This window comes from Saimiri boliviensis, chromosome 5 (assembly GCF_048565385.1).
Source record: "Saimiri boliviensis isolate mSaiBol1 chromosome 5, mSaiBol1.pri, whole genome shotgun sequence".
NCBI classification, from domain to species: Eukaryota; Metazoa; Chordata; class Mammalia; order Primates; family Cebidae; genus Saimiri; species Saimiri boliviensis.
Genome location: NC_133453.1, coordinates 121,453,356 through 121,468,240, shown reverse-complemented (window position 1 = coordinate 121,468,240; position 14,885 = coordinate 121,453,356). Strand labels below are relative to the sequence as shown.

The window sequence follows — 14,885 nt, the reverse complement described above, 5'->3', positions numbered from 1 at the left end:
CAGCTTTCCATACTGTAGTCTTTCCCTATACTCCACATGGTACAGTATTTGTAGCCTGCACTTGAGTGGGAAGTTATGCACGTCCTCCTTTAGGGTAGAGTATCTGCATAACTTATTTGGAATTCTTTTGGGTGGCAGATTGGTCTCCTCTTTCCCACTTGTTAATTTATTCAATCATTTATTTATAGGAGTATAGACTGTTGTACTTTTTAAATATTTTGGGTGACAATTCAAAAGGACTTATTTCATTGTTTATATTGTTTCAATTTTGACTATTTCTTTTTGTCTCTTGTGTCGCTTTGACATACCTTTGTGTGTGTGTGTGTGTGTGTGTGTGTGTGTGTGTGCATTTTCCTGAAGCATTTTCTTAATGGGCTGCAAGATGCTCCAGGCTTGTTTTGCATATTTTCTGCCTCCATCCTAAAATCAATCTTTCTTTAAGCAGCCTGGTTTCCTTATTGAAAAATAGTATTAGAAACCAAGATCTGACTGCAATGTGTGCTCAGTGCTCCTATAGTGTCACTTCTTATGGGTTTCCTCAGCTAACAGAGCAAAACATATGTATACTAATCCATATTTATCCAATCATTTATAAATATTTCTATATATAGTGAAGTACATATATATTAAAACTTAGACATAAATTGCTCCAATTAATTTGGTATAATTAATGGATCATTAATTGGTATGTCTCTAATTCATTACCACATGGGTCACTTTAGCTAGTTTTCCTTGCTTGTTTATAATCTTCCACTTAACAGTGAAAACCAGCATCAATCATCCATTTACATAATTGTTCATTATTAGTATACACAAATAGCAGTGTCAGAATTGTTAATCTATACTTCATAGGAAACAATTTCATTAGCCAGAGTACAGTGCTTAGGTGCAGTTACTTTTGCCTTTAATTTTACAAATTCCACTCATTTCCAAAGCTACTTAGTTCAATATCTTTTCTCCCTAACCCTCTTCAGTGAGGTCGTTTCATACATTTGTAACACAGTTAAATTCTTTTATCTCATTCTGAATTCTTTCCTAGGATCCTCCAACCTCCTAAATAATTTAACAAAATTTTTATACATAAAGGTTCATTCTTTTTGTTGTAAAATTCTGTGAGTTTTGATAAATGTATAGTGTCATGTACCATTATTACACTATTATACAAAATAGTTTTACCATCTTAAAAATTCCCTGTGCTTCTTTCCTCCTCTTTCTCTAAACCGCTAGCAACCAATGAATGTTTTATAGTCTCTATAGTTTTGTCCTTTCCAGAATGTCATATAATCGGAATTCTAAAGTATGTAGCCTTTCTGTACTGGCTTCTTTCACTTAGCATTATGCATTTAAGATTCCTCTATGTCTTTGGTAGCTTGACAGTATGTTTCTTTTTACCAATGAATAGCATTCCATTGTATGATGTACCACAGTTTATCTACTCACATATTGAAGGGCATATTAACTGTTTCCCATTTTGGGTGATTATGAATAAAAGCACTATAAACCTTTGTGTGCATATTTTTGTGTAGATATAAATTTTCAACTCATTAGAATAAACAATGAGAAACAATTGTGGGATTGTATGGTAATACTATGTTATCTATGTAAGAAACTACCAAATTGTCTTCCAAAGTGGCTGTAGCCTTTTACATTCTCACCAGCAGTGAACATTAGAGTTTCCATTGCTCTGCCTCCTTGCAAACATTTGGTATTGTCAACTTTTTTTTTAGCTATGCTAATGGGTGTGTAGAGATATCTCATTGCTGTTTTAATTTTCAGTTCCCTATTGATGAAATATATTGAGAATCTTTTTATTAGCTGATTTGTCACTTGTGGATCTTCTCTGTTGAGATGTCTCTTCAGACCTTTTGCTCACTTTAAAATTGTTTCTTTTTAATTAAATGTTGAGTTTTTAATACAGTTTAGATACAGTTTAATACATTTAGATGCCCTTGATTGAGCATGTGTTTTGCAAATATTTTCTCCCAGTCTGTAGCTTGCCTTTTCTGTCTCTTAACATCCATTTTATATTTACTTTTGGAACTAAAGATGAGGGATAGGCAGCTTTCTATTATTCTTGTAATAATAATGGTGAAGCCAAGAGAGAATGTACTCAACCTTGTAATCACATAATCCCCTGATTATGTCAACTCTAATATTACACTGAGTAAAAAAAGTCACATGGTCAAATCCTACATTAATGAAATGGGTTAGTATATGTGGATAGTGGATAGTGAATAATAAATGCCTTTTTTTTTTTTTTTTTTTTTGAGATGGAGTTTCGCTCTTGTTACCCAGGCTGGAGTGCAATGGCGCGATCTCGGCTCACTGCAACCTCTGCCTCCTGGGTTCAGGCAATTCTCCTGCCTCAGCCTCCTGAGTCACTGGGATTGCAGGCACGTGCCACCATGCCCAGCTAATTTTTTGTATTTTTAGTAGAGACAGGGTTTCACCATGTTGGCCAGGATGGTCTCGATCTCTTGACCTCGTGATCCACCTGCCTCGGCCTCCCAAAGTGCTGGGATTACAGGCTTGAGCCACTGCGCCTCGCCAATAAATGCTTTTTAAGAATATATAATCTGCCAGAGCATCTGTGAGCTGACAATAGCTTTCTATTACCTTATTCTGTAGTTTGTTTAATGTTGGGATCTTTTGGAAATCTCCTTCAACCTTTCTGGGAGACTCTAATCTGAGAAAGCCATCAAAAATCCATTTTTTTTGGCATAATTTAAATTCACAGACTTCTTTTACATTTATTAATGTTACGTATATAAGAATTCACCCATCATATTCCTTCTTGAGTCCAGTTCAGAAAAAAACAACTGGTTTTTCCCCACTATCTTTTCATGGTTTACAGCATGTAATTCTGTTCTATAACCATTTTCACAGTTGTCTAACAATATTATAACAGATTGGTTGCTTACTATCAATTTTTTAAAAAGTCATGGCTTCTCCAGTCATTTCTTGCTTATCAAAATTATTTCATGAGGTGGTTTAGGCCCTGTACATTTGAATAGGGTATATGCTCCTTTCTACTTAAAGAACAACTTGAATCACACTGTTTTGTCCTGATAACTTGGTAGAGGTTGCTTCATCATTGTTATCTTTGTTCTGGTGGTTATTATTGATATTATTTCATATTCTATTTTTAAAAATTAAAATTTTAAAGAAGATCAATATCTTTGACTATCTTCCCAATTCCAGTACATTTTTGAAAAAGTAACTAATGTTATCAGCTTTGCACATTTAAAAGGAAATAACTAATGCTATCAGCTTTGTGATATCACTTAAGACCATTTTATATGTCTTTATGTATACAGTACACACACACATATATATAATTCTATTTCTTCTAGAAAAATACATTTTGAACAGAACTTTTTCTTTTCCCAGCTGTCCCTTCCTTAGGAATCTTTCTTTCATCCTTGAAGTTTGGTAACATCTTTAAATGTGTATCTCTCTCTGTTAATTATTTTATGGCATTTTCCTAGATATTTTTGTACACATATACATATGTATTCTTAAAAATGAAAGAACAGTGTTCTAAAATATGGTAGAAGAAAACATTTTTTTAAAGAGTTTTCCAGCACACTTTATTTTGTGTTTCACTGATCTGAAGCTTTTGAGGACCAACATCTCTATCAATTCTTATAAAACGTCCAATTAGTTTCGGTTACGTAGCAGGCTATTCTGTACTGCACACCGTCTTATGGCTGGGGGTCTGGTCACACATGTATAAAGGCTGCCCACTCGTTCCTGGAGCAGAGTGTGTCCAAGTGAAAGACTCTTCAAGGGAGCTTCATTTTCCCAGGGGTGGTTTCCTTTGGCAAGAAGTTGGTCAGTTTACACATGTGGCTTTGGTGCCTGTGAGCAGGAAGTGTGTGCAACTTGCAGAACATGCTGCTTTTTCTCTTATGAAGACAGGCACGTCAGAATACATTGCCTTATGCTTAATGACAGGGATTCCTCCTCATTCTTTAATAGGCTAAAATATAAGAAAGCCTGTTTTTAGGTAACATGGATAACACCTTTTTAGATTGCTTATTTATTCTAGAACTATAAAATTTAATTCAATATAGGTCCCATGAAAGACTTAAGAGTTTTATAAAGCTAAAATCTAGTTTCTCCCAATAAATAGTATTTTAGGCAAAACCCTCCCAATGTTTCTAAAATAATACTAAAAGAGCATATGATTACATAGGAGCAATTTTAAGAATTATATATTTATTTGAATAATAAGCTAATATTTAAGCTGCAATTTTGGCAATGCAGATTTTTAACATGGATCACAAAAAATGTGCACCAAAAAAGTACTGGTGCAAAGGACAAAACAATTGTAAGAATTAGACTAAATATATCTGCTGCTTTTAAGAAAACAAAAAACGAAGGGCCGGGCGCGGTGGCTCACGCCTGTAATCCCAGCACTTTGGGAGGCTGAGGCGGGTGGATCACGAGGTCAAGAGATCGAGACCATACTGGTCAACATGGTGAAACCCTGTCTCTATTAAAAACACAAAAAATCAGCTGGGCATGGTGGCGCGTGCCTGTAATCCCAGCTACTCAGGAGGCTGAGGCAGGAGAATTGCCTGAACCCAGGAGGCAGAGGTTGTGGTGAGCCGAGATCGCGCCATTGCACTTCAGCCTGGGTAACAAGAGCAAAACTCCATCTAAAAAAAAAAAAAAAAAGAAAAAAAAGAAAACAAAAAAACCTGAAATCCCCATAGAAACTATAAAATGTATTAAAAATTACCATCCACGAAACAGTCTTTATTATTATGTTTAAAGTTATTTGCATGGTTAATTACATATTGAATTGTAAATGAGTATTATACACAAACCTTTTGGAAGGGAATTTCGTGTTGCATTAAGAAATGTCTAATTACCTTACACTGCAAAAAGCATCCTTTTTTTATTTTTATTTTTATTTTTGCTATTGATTAAAAACTATTAATGGTATTACTGTAAATATCAGAAATGCTACAAAAAAAGAAATACAATTTCATTTTTTCAAAGTATTTTGCATGCAGTGAAGTGCTTGCCCTGTTGAACTGAATGCAGTACTGGAGAATGTCCTGGGTCTAAGATGCTCTTGAATGACAAGACAAGGCTTTTCATTTCAAAGACTAAAAGGAATCATGCAACCCTCTTATGACTGGGATACCATCGTGTGCCACTCACCAATGCTGTCTTTCCAGAAAACCACAAGACACTTAAAAATCCATCAGACTTACCTGATAAATATACACAAAATGAAAAGACATCAACTGCTTTTTGACATTGCTATTGGTAATGTCTGTCCTATGTAAAAGCACTTTTAAAAAGAGAGCACCTATGTGCAAGAGATAAGTGTCTAAAGACTCGAATCAGCGGTATCAGATAACAATATAATTCTCAACTCAGAAGCTGACTCAATATTAGGTGCAATTTCAGTTAATGTAACAGGAAAAAAAAAAGACAATGGATTTTATTTTATTAATTGTGTCCACTTACAAATTGACCTGGGATCACCAGATATGTATACACAATGACATTTTTGTTGTTTGTAGTCTTTAACTGAAGCGATGATACAGGAAATAGATCTACTTAAAAACAAAAACAAATGACGATTTCTGTCTAGATTAAGAAGTGGCACTGGGTGTTAAGATCCACATTTTGAGTGGCTACTTGGGCAACCTCAGTGGTCCAGCGTTGGTCTGTGATTCCAGCTACATGATTGCCCGTCTCCACAATCCCAATAATCCATGCTTGGTGGCCTCCGCCACATTTGGGGGACTTTATCTGCACAGAACCAAGCTGTTTGTTCATGAGGTAAAGAGATCAGAATGTCTCCTGGTGTCTTTGGGCATGTTCCGTGCATGAGGCTGAACGTGTTTCCATAAGCCTTGCTCATCACAGCCATCTTGGCCAGCACAGGGACCCTGGTGAACTACAAAGGACACCCTGTTCCTCTGCTGCTTGGTCAGGTTCTGTACATGGCCCCAAATCCTAATGCCCAGGATGTCCGTGGCTGCATGGGCACTGACTGTGTGCATGATGAAGCTTTCCTGTTGAACTGCACCATGTTCATTATTGCTTTGTGCTATGCCAACTCTACAGCTTCGTGAGTGACCACTAGTTTAATTTTATTTCATTTTTCAGGACTATCCAGCCACTGCTATTTGACACAAGTGACAGTGGTGCACAGCCCCTACCACTTGTGCCCCCCAGGGGTTTTGCAAACTCCAGGACATCCCTTGGCACTGAATTGTCTGGCATGATACATTCATTGGGCTGTAGTTGTAGTGACTGCTCCCAAAACAATCCAGGAGTTTTAAGTTTGGCCACTCATTACAGACACTCCTGCTTCCTCAGCTATGTCTTTAAAGCCCTGTATAATCAGGAGCATCACTTTATCCCTTTCCCTGTCAATTATTTCGTTTGATGAAAGAAAACACATATTTAATTGATTTTTAGTTCAGAAAATGTTTCTTTTATTGTATCTTTGGACCCTTTTTTTCCTTTTAGTGTTCTGTTTTCTTTTACTTCAAAAACACCTATTGTATGTATACTGTATCTCATGTTCTGCGTATATTATTATTCTTATAACTATGAATTCTTTTTCCAGTTTCATTTTTTCTCATTTTAGTTGTCCAAAGCCTGTCTCAAATGTCCCTGGCTGTTTTCAGCAGATTCAATTCTACTTACTGATTGTAAATTGTTTTCATTTCATGATTGTTTTATTATACCTTCCATTTCTTTACTGAGATCTGCCAGCTTGGTATTCGTTTCCTTACTACACCTTATATTTCTTTTTTTGACTTGTTTATCTTTCATTTATATTCTGATTTCAACGAGGTCATACTTTCTCTCATTTATAGAATGTCATAAAAATTTTTAAAACATTCTCCTCCTTGTTGGTATGACCTTGAAGAGCCATCTTTTTATGCCTTCTGTTTGTTATATTATTTTCCTTCTTTTTACTTGTTGTCTATACTGAACCCTAATCAGTAGTAAATTATATTTGTGGAGGCTTATTTTGGGGCAAGCTGTTGGAGCAGATATGATAAGGGAATGAGGAAGTGAACTAGCAGAAAGGCAGGTTCATCCAGGCATGTTGTTTCTAAGCACCTCACCAGCTCTGCCCCAGGGTGTGTGCTCTGTACTCTCAGAGTGAGGCTAGCAGCCTCCTGAGGAGGCAGGAATCTCTGTACCAAATTGTTCAGTTCTGTATGTCACAAGTCTCTCTCTCTCTCTCTTCTTCCTCCGTCTCACTCTTTCTCTCCCTTCAATATTTTATGTGTTTATTTTCCCTCAGCTGATCATAAGAGGGAGCTGCAAAGCAGAAAACCTATCCAGCCACCCTAGAATCTGGCCTCTTGAGCACTTAGATGCCTGAAGATTTCCTCATTTGTCTCTCTTCCCTAAACCTCAGAGGGACGAGAATTCAGTCCTGGGTCAATAGTTTCTTCAAACCCTTGACCTTGCTCTCCTAAATAAGGAATTGTACTTGGGGCTCTTCAAGTCCTTGCTACATAATGTGAAAAGTTTTCTGTCATGCACAAACATAAAGATACATGTTATCATGTTTTATCCTTGTGTCTTCCATAAATGGTATAAATTTAACATATGGATTGTGGATATTTTCTAACTTTAGTGAAGCTAGAACTCTCTCTCTCATTGTGGTGTTTTCACTTGGTGGTATATGTGTCTTTATTTCACCATTTCTAACCATATGTCTTTCTAAATTTTAAGATATGTTTTTCTAAGTCAAGTGGGGTAGCACGTGCCTGTAGTCCCAGATGCTTGGCAGGCTTAGGCAGGAGAATCACTTGAGCCCAAGAGTTCGCATCCAGAAACGTAGTGCTCTCTTAACAAACAACAGAAAAGAGAAGTTATATAGGTTTTCCTAATTTTAGGAATAAAATACTCTGTAAGAAACTTGGTAAAAAAACAAAAAAACAAAAAAACCATAGAGCTAAATAAGTAAATAAACATAGAGCTAAATAAGTAAATACATGAATAAACAAATAAATAACGTGATGCATTATCTATAACCTAGATGTATCAGTGCTTAGCAGATAACTTTTATTTCTTCAGTGAATGCCCATGGCCTTCTAAAGCCTTGAAAAGCCCTGTAGACAGGAAACCCGTTCAATTTACTTTAATCAAATATATAATTGTTCACTTGATGACAATAAAAACACAAAATACAGCCAATTTCAAAAGTGATTAGTTAATTGATAAACCAAGAAATATTTATCAAGAGTATTCGTTGGTGATATAATAATTGCTAATAAAAACAACTAAAAGAGATAAAAGTGGTTGCCTCATGTCTGAGGAAGTGGGAAAGAGGAAGAGGTAACATGAGAATTTTCCTTTTTAACTTAAGCTTTTCTTTATTATTTGATATTTTCTAATAATGTAAATAAATTAATGAAATAAAAATCATTCATTAAAAATGATAAGAAATCTTGACAAACCTGACAAAAACAAGCAATGGGGAAAGGATTCTCTATTTAATAAATGGTCCTGGGAAAACTGGCTAGTCATATGCAGAAAGCTGAAACTGGATCCCTTCCTTACACCTTATACAAAAATTAACTCCAGATGGATTAAAGATTTAAACATGAGGCCTAACACCATAAAAACTCTAGAAGAAAACCTAGGCAATACCATTCTGAACACAGGCATGGGCAAGGACTTCATGACTAAAATACCAAAAACAATGGCAACAAAAGCCAAAATAGCCAAATGAGATCTAATTAAACTTAAGAGCTTCTGTACAGCAAAAGAAACAATCATTAGAGTGAACCAGCAGCCAACAGAATGGGAAAAACATTTTTACAATCTACCCATCTGACAAAGGGCTAATATCCAGAATCTACAGAGAACTTAAACACATTTACAAGAAAAAAACAACCCCATCAAAAAGTGGACAAAGGATATGAACAGACATTTTTCAAAAGAAGACATTTATGCTGCCAACAAACGTATGAAAAAAAGCTTATCATCACTGATCATTTAGAGAAATGCAAATGAAAACCATATTGAGATACCACTGCACGCCAGTTAGAATGGTGATCATTAAAAAACCTGGAGACAACAGATTCTGGAGAGGATGTGGAGAAATAGGAATGCTTTTACACTGTTGGTGGGAGTGTAAATTAATGCAAACATTGTGGAAGACAGTGTGGCTATTCCTCAAGGATCTAGAAATAGAAATGCCATTTGACTCAGGAATCCTATTACTGGGTATATACCCAAAGGATTATAAATCATTCTGTTATAAAGACACACGGACATGTATGTTTATTGCAGTGCTGTTCACAATAGCAAAGACTTGAAACAAACCCAAATGCCCATCAATGATAGATTGGATAAAGAAAATGTGGCACATATACACCATGGAATACTACGCAGCCATAAAAAAGGATGAGTTCACATTCTTTGCAGGGACATGAATGAAACTGGAAACCATCATTCTCAGCAAATGGACACAAGAACAGAAAACCAAACTGCATGTTCTCACTCATAAGTGGGTGTGGAACAATGAGAACACAGGGACACAGGAAGGGGACCATCACACAGTGGGGCCTAGGGGTGGGGGCCTAGGGGAGGAATAGCACGCTGTAGGGGGATTGCAGAGGGATAGCATTAGGAGAAATACCTAATGCAGATGACAGAGCAATGGATGCAGCAAAGCACCACCATGGCATATATAGACCTATGTAACAAACCTGCATGATCTGCACAAGTACCCCAGAACTTAAAATATAATAAATAGATTTTAAAATAATAAGAAATTAAATTACGTTACTGAAAATGTATGCTTTTTGTGTGCAACATTTTTACATTTTGTTAAGTGATTCTCTTATCACAGTCTTTAATTTTCAAACATTCAGTAAGTTATATAATACGAAATAAGGAATAATGCTTAGATCTCTGTTTTGGTTATGTATTTAAACATCAGCGTTTCTTGACTACTGACACACAGTGCCTTATTTCCTTAACGCTTTCTGATTCCTTGTGTTCTACATCACACGCCTTAGGTCTTATGTCTTTGGTTTTATGAGCAAAAATACACAAATTTGTCATGAAATCATGTATATTTTGTTGTCTCTTTCTTCTAGAGTCTGTTAAGGGAACACAGAAAGCATCCTCACGTCCCCGGGTGTTCCTCTTCCTGGATTTGTAACTTGGTCTTTCAGAATCTTCCTACTATTACTCTCAGAAGCCATAGAAAGCAACCCCCTTGTTTAAGGGGGTCAGGGGTCACCCAGTTGGAGGACTCCTGACTTAGAGGGGGAGAAAAAAGAGGCAAGTGACACACTTTCCAGGTCCAAATATCAGAAGAGCTTTTAAATCCCCTTGGACCAAATTTTCCGCATCCACATATCCAGGGTGTCAGACTGAGTAACTGGTAAGGTTTATTTGGAATCTAAAATGTTCAGATTCCACAAAAGGGTGGGATAATATCATTTGTGTCACACACTCCTTATTATCTAAGCAGTGATGTCAGATGATTCAAGGCCTCTATTTCGTACCTCTGGTTGCCAAATACCTATAGGAGTTCACACAGATGTGCCCCTATGGAGCACTTGAAATGAGGCAGGCAAGTGGACCTGGGTTTCACTGAAGAGGGAAAATGCAGAAGCAAATGATTTGGCTACTATCAAATTTTGAAATATAAAGATGTGAGAGGAGTACTTGGGTGTTGCTGGAGTTGGAAAAATAAATGAGTTTTAGCTCACAAATCTAATCTCTTTAAACACCTGGAGAGACTCCAAGCTTCCTGCAAAAAAACCAAAACAAACCAAAACAAAAACACTTTCTTAACCTCCCCTTCATTTCATGAGCATCGTAATTAGAGCAAGGTATGCATCATGAGGAGCTCTGCAAGGTCAGATCAATCATAAAAGCAGGAGAAATGTAATCCCCTAGTCCCTGCAAACACTGTAGCTGGAGGCTGAGGCCATGCTTCCACAGGTTTAGAGAATTCATTTATTCCTTTGATCAGAATTTTAAGTTCAAAGGATTCCCAAAACAAAATAAAACAAGAAGAAGAAAAAACCCTTGGGATTTGCATTACATTTGTGTTATGCTTTACGGATTTTATTTTGTTCTCTCAAACCATTTGAGGCAGGCACAGGATCATTTTCCTCATTTCATAGCAGGTGTGGCTGAGGCACAGAAAGATTTCATGACTTGTTCAACATCACACAGTGATTTTTCAAAGGTAGGACTTGAACCTGAGGTTTCTGACTCTTTGGCAATTTCTCCTGCCTTCTTACTTTGCTGCTCCTCAAAGCCTTTCACACAGGTGGCTCAGGAGGTAACATATACCAAATGCCCTGTGTGGGGCCTAGCAGAGAGTAGGTGCTCAAGAAATGGTAGTCATTCCTTTAGTTTTAGTCACTCCCTTTTAGGCCCCTTTAGGGCCTTGTTTGGTAAGATGTTTCTTAATAATTTGTGCCATCAGGAATGAAAAATTAGACTTACCAAGCACTGTATTTGGAAAACATGTCGGTTACGAAGTGTGCAAAATTCACACCCAGGGTTAGCCCAACTAACCCATTTTCACTTTGCCAGCCTTTTGCTCTTCAGTTTTATTTCTTCCTATTTCGGTAAAACCTCAGTCAAGTATATTCAAACAAGGTATGACTACTGGCATTAACATTAGTGAAATGTGTTAAGATTTGTCTTCCTAATTAAATGAGAGAATTTTCGTCATCATCTTTCATTGCTGGAATTTGCAGATAGTTTAAAATCAGTTTCCAGTCACGTATGCTCTATATGTAGGGCACATGTTTGTTTTATTTTCTCTCTCTCTCTCTTTTTTTTTTTTCAATTGTTTTATGTTGGCTTTGAGGCTCAGGAGTCATAACACTATTGCATGATTAATTTTGTGCCTCTATTATGATGGAGTTTTTGTGAAATTAACTGGGCTGTTTCCTTCCCAGTAATGTCCTCTGATGAATATTTTATTTCTCTCAATCGCTGTGTGGTCTGCCTTGCTTAATATTTTGAGGAACTTTTGCAAATAACAAGAGCCTCTGCCCCCCCCCCGCCCCCCCACAAAGTACTGTGCCTTTGTAGGCAATCCAGAAGTCAACCAAAAAAGCTCTTCCCTCTAAGAGCACAGAACACGTCCAATTTCCGTGCCCACGGGATAGGAGCAAGACTTTCCTGACCTCCCAAAAGCTATCAATTAGAAACACAACAGCATCAGCACAGAAAAGGGGACATAATTGCATCTCATCATCTTAGAGTTGTGTTACCAGGCCAATCAAGTTCCATGTTTATCTGAGACTACAGAGAATTACATGAGTTTCCTATTTATTCTCCCATGAGCACAGCGATGGCTCTTGAATATTCGATACAGAATCTCTCCTGGCAACTCCAAAGGTTGTGTAGCTGCCTGTTTTTCTAAGGAGGGCATAAGTTCAGGAACAAGAAAAAAAACACGCTCAAGGAGTGACAGGTGCAGGTGCAAGGCAAGAGAAAGGGAAAAAAATGGAACAGCTACTAATTGCCAGACACTGTGCTTGGTGCTCTAAAAATATTACCTCTTTAATTGTCACAATCACCTCATAATGGGGTCGTGATCCCCAATCTACATATAAGACCTCTGGAGCTCAGAGAGGTTAAGTAACTTGTCTAAGGAGCTGGTGTCTAGCATTCAAATATTTGTTAAGTCAATGATGAATGAATAAATGTTACACTCATAGCCTATGCAATGAGTGAATGAAGAGAGCCCTTTTTAACTCCATTTTATAGGAACAGATATTCATTGTGGCAGTGGGAAGACCTAGCAGATTGGGCATGGGAGCTTATGTAGGAAAGTTGTTTGCATGAATGACTGGCAAGATCAGGACAGTGATGTGTCCCTGCTTTCCTGGTATGCATTCTGTAGTCCGTAGTCTTCGTATGAAGTCCTGAGTGATGGCTCTGGCCACTCTATGTCCCACTCTATCCTTAATTTGCCAGAGTTGTCGAGAGGTGCTCAGCCTTAGCTGAGCTATCTGATGTGATTTAGTTGCACGTAATCCTGCATATGGCCACCAAGAGCTGGAAACAACCATCAAGGTCCTAAAAATGTTCTGCCTTTTGGGGCACTTGGATGTCAGGTAGGGTAAAGAATCAAGAACTTTGGGGTTAGACAACAAACATGGGTTTCACATTTAAGTGAGATGAGGTGTGCCCTGCAGTCCTGCTCATAAACTCTTATTTCCCTTTCCAGGCTCTGCTTCTACTAAATCTTGCGATTTTCCAGATTCTGCTGAGAGCAACTTCTACAACCCCTTTGAAATTATTTGGTTTCTGCATTCAAAACTTCTATTATTGTGATGGCCTGGAGGGCAAGCTGCAGAAAATGCTTTCTTTCCCATGAATTAAATGCTCTTAGGCAGGAGGAAAGAGAGTATGAGATTGTTGTGCCTACTTGAAAGCAGGCAGGTATCTCCAACATCCTCATCAAAGCCTTCGGTGCTCATGGTGACATTAATAATAAATGATGAATTTCTTGCAGACTTTCAATTCAGCAACGTTGCTTTTCCTGTGGTTAGGTCAGTTCCAGTGTGTTTGGCTCTAGTATTTCAGAAGTCTGCTGCCAAACAAATGTAAAAAGAATTAGCAGCATGCAATGATTTTGCTTTGCTCACCATAAACAGTCTTTTAGCTTAAAAAAGAGGTAGCATTTTTCAAGTGTGTCTTGGTTATAAAAGCTTCTCTGAGGATTACTAATCTAATTAACTGCCAGAGTGGTCTTGAGTCCTCTTTTCTGATAGGCCAGTTAGATGGATCTAGCGGATGGAAATTGGGCTAGTTACCCAAGGTGGGACTAGAAACAGGGTTGGTAGACTTCACCTCTCTGCCATAGCAGAGGGCAGTTGGAAAAAAAGAAAAAAAACAACTTCCTCTAATTTCTCTCCCATCCCCACTGGCCCTGCCAAACCACCACTCTTAGCACTCAAATGACCATGCAGAAATCTGACTGCTCATTCTGTTTTCCCCTTCTGCTCCGGTTTAGAAAGCCATGGTGAGCTTTTAAAACAAATGCTAAATGAAACAGTTGACTCCCTGGTTGAAACCTTCCAATGACTTTCCATTGCACTTGGCATAAAATCCAAAATCCTACCATGGCTCCTAAGGGGCCCTGCAGTGTCCCTGGTCTCATATCTGTGGCTCTTCTGCTCCATTACTGTTCTCTTGCCGTGTCCGACCTCCAGAAAACCCTGGGACTCAGCAAGCTCTTCCCCTCGCTGCAGCCTCTGCACATACTAGCTCACGCCTCTTCCTTCACTCTTTTCCTCTGTATGTTTCACCTCTACTTTCCCTTCAGGTCTCAGTTTAAAGTTGCATCCCCAGAAAGTCTCCCCTGATTAAGGTAAAAATATACATTCATATTTAGGAATTAAGATGAGGACCGTTTACTAGTGTATATTTTACTTGTGATGAGTTTTTTAAAGCCTACCTTCCTACTGGTTTATAAACTCATTTAAGCAAGAATCAAGGCTGTTTTATACACCACTATATCCTTGGCACCTAACAGAATGCCTGACATTTAAGAGGTATTATAAATATTTATTGAATGAATAAAAATGGCATCTTGTGCCATCTGTCAATTTTACTTACCTTTATTTTTAAAGCCACTGTATAGGATACCTGGCTTCAGCCCTCAGATAAATGGGCACAGCCCTGCTGGGTGCTCATGCTGCCCAGTGGGCTTGCTGCCTGCTCCCCCACTGCTAAGCATCTATTTCATATCCTAATCCAGGTTTAGCCCTTGCAACCTGACCTCAGATCTGTTGTTCTAAATTTGATCTCTGATTGCCCCACCTTCTAGTCTGAGCCTGTGCTCAAAGCCTGTTTTAATGAAAGCTTTCAAAATCCTCAATTTTAAAAATCTG

General features: G+C 37.8%; 1 pseudogene; it reads right to left on the bottom strand.

Moving 5' to 3' along the window:
• Positions 1 to 5,610: 5,610 nt before the first annotated feature.
• On the bottom strand, positions 5,611 to 6,433 carry LOC101043658 (selenide, water dikinase 1 pseudogene; annotated as a pseudogene).
• Positions 6,434 to 14,885: the final 8,452 nt, after the last annotated feature.